This window comes from Oryctolagus cuniculus, chromosome 16 (genome assembly GCF_964237555.1).
Source record: "Oryctolagus cuniculus chromosome 16, mOryCun1.1, whole genome shotgun sequence".
Taxonomy (NCBI): Eukaryota; Metazoa; Chordata; class Mammalia; order Lagomorpha; family Leporidae; genus Oryctolagus; species Oryctolagus cuniculus.
In genome coordinates this window covers 40,438,057-40,444,056 of record NC_091447.1, presented here as the reverse complement: position 1 = coordinate 40,444,056, position 6,000 = coordinate 40,438,057, and the positions used below count along the sequence as shown (strand labels likewise).

General features: G+C 52.6%; 1 protein-coding gene across 4 annotated transcripts in view; it reads left to right on the top strand.

Moving 5' to 3' along the window:
• Positions 1 to 217: 217 nt before the first annotated feature.
• DYNC1I1 (dynein cytoplasmic 1 intermediate chain 1) overlaps positions 218 to 6,000 on the top strand; it is a 334,133-nt gene continuing 328,350 nt past the window's right edge. For 2 of the 4 annotated variants that reach the window (XM_051852963.2, XM_051852961.2), the window contains exon 1: positions 218 to 387. The gene's annotated coding sequence lies outside the window, so the exon portion shown is untranslated. The remainder of the gene's footprint in view (positions 388 to 6,000) is intronic. The other 2 variants (XM_051852964.2, XM_051852962.2) reach the window with 1 other exon arrangement.

Here is a 6,000-nt window from a genome sequence, read left to right as displayed (position 1 = left end):
TCATGTCCATTTAAATGACCTCCAAGTGCAGCGGGAAAGTTGTCCACGGGGAGCTGAGTCCTGCCCAGGGCAGGGGAGTGACCTCCCTGGGGGCCCTTACGGCCTCCCCCTCCCTGGCAGAGCCGTGCGGGGAGCGTGGTGCGCAGGGCCCTCCCGCGGGAGGGGCGTGGGGCGTGGAGGGCGTGGGCCGGGGGCGGGGCGAGCCCAGCCCGGGTGCGCGGGGAGCTGTCAGAGCCGGGCTCTAGGAGGCAGAGGAAGTGATCGCTCCCGCAGGAGCGCGAGCCGCGCGGCCGCGCAGCGTGAGACAGCACATCCTGCCGGCCCGGCCGCCCCGCAGCCGCTGCGCCCCGCGCCCCGCACCCCGCCGCCGCCGTGCCGCGCGTCCAGGTAAACACAGGCGGGGGCCGTGGGCCCTCGCCGCCCGGGGTCTTCTGCCCTGGGAGTGAGGCAGTGGCGGTGGCCCCCACCCCAGGCTCCGCGGCGCCCCTAGGCGGCCGGAGCCCGCCGCCCGGGCGGTGTCATCACCTGGTAGCCCACCTAGTGGACGCAGAGGCGCGTTCCGGGGCGCCCGCCTGGGTCCTCTCCCAGCCCGCAGAAGGCAAGGGGGGCTCGAGATCCGCACCTCTCCGGCGGGCGTCTGACGGCCGCTGGGGGAGGGGAGCGCGCAAGGCGATGGGGGGCTACCGGGGGCCGGCTGCGGGCTTAGGGTGCCGCCGCTGGGGAGGGCAAGCGCACTTGTCCCGCAGCGCGTTCCTTCACCACGCACGCAAGGGGTGGCCAGTTCCTCCCAATGCTGCAGGAAAAAAAAAAAAAAAAAAAAGTGCGGCCGGGGATGTGTTTGGGTGAACAGCGGCCCTCGCTGCCTCGGGGAACCGCTCTGCCCTTAGCCATCCGCGCGGCGTCATCCTAAGGGCAGGATCCTGGCGGTGCTGACGGGCACCGAGCTACAGGCTGGGGGCCCGCAGCGCCTTCCCGGGGCCGACGGGATTCTAGGGAAGCCCGTGACCAGAGCGGGAAATGACCCAGGGAGTCAGGCACTCGACGGAGGGCCGAGGAGGATGAAATGTGTTTGTTATTCTGGCCTCCGCCAAGAGCAGGCAAGGGGCAGCAAAAAGTCGCCAGCCATTTTCTTGCTTTGGCATGGGCAAGGTGGACTTCGCGTGGTTTCGGGGCAATCGGCTCCTGCGGCTTCCAGGTTAGCAGCGGGCTGGGCTGGCCACGGGGCGCAGGTGACCGCAGAACGCGGCCCAGGCTGGCGCACACGCTGGGGGCTTGCTTGGAAATCTTACTTTTATTGTGAAAATTGGGTGGAAATGTGTGCATTCGCGTTAGTTCATTTGAAATGGGAACAGACAGTGAAAGTTGCGTCCCCAGGGTACTGGTGAGGAACAGAGGAATACTCCCACTTCCTCCGAGTGCAGTGCCAAGTTTGCTTTGCAAGGTTTGGGGTAGAAAAAAAAACGGCCCAACCTCTGCCCTCCTGACCACGTATCCCATAACATAAAAGTCCAACACTCCCCCACGAGGTCAGCAGATTCTCTTCACAGAAACCGACCCTCCACATTTCTTTTTCTTTTCATTCATTCTTTTGTTGTTAGACAGACAGACGAAGCAAGCTGCTCTCTGCTGCCTGGCTCAGTCCTCGCAAATGCCTGCAGTGGCTGGGGTTGGGCCAGGGCTGAGGCCCAGGGCCAGGATAGTAATCCATAGCTCCTATGTGGGCGGCAGGGACCCAATTATGTGAGCCATCGCCATTGCCTCCAGGGTCTGCATTAGCCTGAAGCTGGAGTCAGGAGCCAGAGCCCAGCGGTGGAACCCAGGCGCTGTGATGTGGGCCTTAACTACTAGGCTAAATGTCCTCCACCACCATTTCTTAAAGCCTGAGGTTCCAGTACTCCAAGAGCTGTGCTCTTAGAATCCTCCAGCACCGTCAGGGTACTGTTTTGTCAACACCATCAGGGACCGACGTGGACTTTAACCTCTCCTGTTCTGGGGCTTGTTTTTGGCCCAGAACATCTTCTCCGTCTCTTTTGCTCCTTGTCTCAAGCCCCAGACATGGATGCACCTGACTCCTCTCCTGCACCACTGGGGTACATCAGCCTCTCGTGCTCGGTCCCAGGAAGAGGAGAGGCAGTGGCTCCCAGGTTTTCCTCCCCATTTCCATCTGAAAATGTGCCTGAGGTTGTTTGGCTATGAAAGGTTTACATCATTAGCTATAATCATCACTACAGATGTAGGCAGAGAAAATAAACTCAACCCTTAGGAAGAAGAGGTGGCGTGCTCACACTGGCGGTCTGTGGTCCCAAGATTCTGAAATTGAAGAGAGAATCAGGCTCAGTGAACCTTCTTCCAATCCTTTGACTTCCCAAAACACTCCCTCCAAGTCCATATTTAAGAAGCCTTGCCCTTGGCTCCAATATGGAGTCAACTAGTTCTTGGGGATTCAGCTAAGATACTGCTTTGTCCATACTCAGACCAACCTTGTGAAATATACACCACGTCTGTTAACCCAGGCAGCTCCAACCGCATAGACCATGTATGCAGAGCTCACTCTGTTACTGCGGGGCCTCACTCATCCCAGGCAGCCTCTGTCATTGGGCCCAGCACCAAGAACACAAGTCCTACGCAGCTGTAGCAAACATTCAACTTTACCCCTGGTTCTTCATTCTCCCTACACCTTGTTCCACCAAATAGCTGAAGGGTATTGAGCACTCTAGCAGGCATTGCACCCGAAGATACTTTCACGTGTGTTAACTTCCATCTTCACATAAGTCCTGTGAGGCAGCAATTCCTTGGAATCATATTGTACGGATGAGGAAACTAAAACACAAAGGTGAGCAGTCCGTTTCTGAAGCTTGGAGCTGGGATTTGCACGTCACAGGTCTGGTGTCAGCCTGGATTTGTAATGGCTCATCCATGCTGCAGAACATTTCCATGGGTGAATCTTCATATACTGACCCGGCTCTGGTGTCAGCTCATTTTAATCCTTAGATCAGTCCTGGGAGGTAGACGTTAACCATATTTTCAACAGGATGGGACCGAGCTAAGTGAGAAATGGCAGAGGCAAACCTCAAGTCAGGTCTGTGTGAAAACTGTAAAAGGGAGCCCATTCCTTCTGACCCCGGTGTAGAAATGCAGTAGGCGGAGCTCATCAGGTGTGCTGCCCACCTTCCTTACCATTGTCACTGTCCATGTCATTGTCATTTCCTTGAAGCTACGCTTAGAGTTTCTAAATCAAACTAGCTAACTCTCTTAATACTGTGTGGATCTCAAATACCCTATTGGCAACCTTGTTCAGACCTTTTTCACCACTTTTGTGGCTTCTATACTCCCTTGGAAATGGGGGGACATAACATTCTTCTGAAAACATTGCTGAAACAGAACTTCTAGGGTTGACGTCTTTTGAGAATTAACTAAAGTTAATTCAACTCTCACTTTTCTTCTTTGCAATGAATAAACCCTTGCCTGGGTCCATCTGAAACTTGTTTCCCTGGATTGGAGACTTTATCAGTGTCCTGGATTTATTCCTTTGCTTCCTCTCCACTGGAGCTCTGGCACTGGAACATCAGAGTGAAGCTTCCGTCATCATGCAGATACCACTAGGCAGGTGCAAACTCTGAAGAGACCATCCCTGATTCTTTGGCTAAGGATTCTTGAGTAGACGTGCACAGCTGCTGGGGAGGGCAGGCACGTGAATCCTGTTCAGGTGGTCATTGTAGCCACTGAGTCTGATGCAGCATTTGCTGCCTTTGTGCATAAATGCAGTGTTGAGGGGAAAAAATGAGGCATTTGCAACTAAAAAGAGATTAAGAACCGTGGGTCCTTGTGCACTGTTTAGGAAAGGAACAAGGAGCAGAGGTTGCTTTGCTGAGGTGTTGAAAGCAAGGCAGAGCTCTCCTACCAGAGCCAGGCAACAAACAAAGGTGTTCTTGGTTATTAGAACATTTGTCCACTCCACTTGGAGCCCCAGGTGGCCTGTAGAGCGTTGCAACCGGGGAGGCCTCCAGGAGTGGCAGGCAGCACCAGCACTGTTTGCCATTCGCCCCCCCCCCACCCCGCCCTGTACATAGTCAGTGCTTTGTCATGGATATGTTAGTTCACTTTCTGACATCCCTGTGAAGTAGACCTGTTGTCTCTTTCGTTGACAAGCAAGGAGATGCTTGGAGAGATTCAGTCAGTTGGCCAAGGCCACATGAGGCCAGTCAGTGGAAGGACTGGATTCTTAATGCAAATGGGCCCGATTCCAGGGTCTGTCTATTCTTTCCCAGGGTATCTCATCGTTTCTGTATCTCTGTTGAGTGCCAAAAACCATTGTATAGTGTAGCTTTTCATTGCAGGGGAACTGAGAGTCCCTCAAGAACACACCCACACTCTGATAGGAAAAGCCTGAAAGTCTTATCACATGGGACAGGAAAGTGATCCACCCCTCAGCCTGCCGGAGGACAAGCAAGCCCTGCCTTCTGTGGGCTGAGAGGAGGCACCTTGCTTTTGGTTCCCATGGGTCACCCAGAAAGCCTGTGCCAACCAAGTGCATTGCAGCTCAGACACGTACCGTGCAAGGTGGCTGCAAGTCAAAGCCATCTTCATTGCCCAGATGAAGTTCCTTCGAGGCTGCCCTTGAAGTCTTCTGGGGCTTCCCTGATGGAGGGGCTGGGTCATGATGTGCAGTATCTGCTCTACTGACCAGATGCCCTACATGCTGTGTAGTTTCCAGCTCTTATAAATCCTGAAATCCCCTCAAGCGGGGGCTTCGGCTTTCCAGATATTCCCTAAGCCTTAACAATTGACACTCACTTATCTTCTTGCTATGCTATACAGAGTGACCTGTGGTTTCATTTTGGGATGCAGAACAGTGAATGCCATCAGTGTGGCAAACACACAATGCGGAAAGTTTTGTTAGAGTTGGGCATTCTTTATAATAAAAGCAATGAGTCCCAGGCCTGTAGAAGATGTTAGTTCTTCTTCAACAGATCTGCCTGGGAACAGTTATAGAGTGCTTTTGTTTACTGTCACTGAATGTTCTTCCAACATTTTTTTTCTAACTTAGAACCCTCAAAGGATTTTCAAAAAGTTTGCCACTCTTGCACCTTACCACACATACATTAATTTTTTTTTTACAAGATTTTATTTCCTTATTTGAGATAGAGCTACAGACAGAGAAAGGGAGAGACAGAGACAGGTCTTCCACCGGCTGGTTCATTCCCCAAATGGCCCCAATGGCCAGAGCTGTTTTGATCTGAAGCCAGGAGCCAGGAACTTCCTCAGGGTCCTCCACGCAGGTACAGGGGTCCAAGCAATTGGGCCATTTTCTACTTCTCTCCCAGGCCATAAGCAGAGAGCTGGATCGGAAGAGGAGCTGCTGGGACATGAACTGGCACCCATAGGGGATGCTGGCGCCACAAGCAGAGGCTTAGCCCACTGTGCTATAGCGCCATGCTGCCCTGCATGCACACACATTTTAGTTGACATCTAATGCTTTTGACTGTAAATTTAAAGGACCACAGTGAATATGATTTTCAAAATGTTGTGAATTTTGACCTTTAAAATTGAAACCATGACATCATTCTTAGAAATGAATTAAAATTTAAAGAATACACCAATTTCAGCTTGAGAAATGTGTGAAGAAGCTCTTTAGTAATGGGACTCTTTTTTTTTTAGTCTTTTGATCAAGCATCACAGCAAGATTTGGGATCTCCTTTTCTTGTTTTGTTTCGTTGCAGTCACATGGAAGAAAGGCTTTTGTGCAAACGGGGGTGGGAAGAGAGGCTCTGCGTGATTCTACAACCACAAGCAATTCCTTAGTAGATCCATTTTAAGAAAGCGTGCAGCTGGAAGCTGCAGATTTGGAAATTAATGCCATTAGCACTTCCAGTGACTGCATGCTCCCTTGTGGGGGAAGGGGAATGTGGGGGCTAGCTGGAAGACCACACATTCCACTAGCACATGCGCTGTGTCTCAGGGGTCAGCATGTGGAGTTACTGGCGGTCTTTTGTCTGTGTG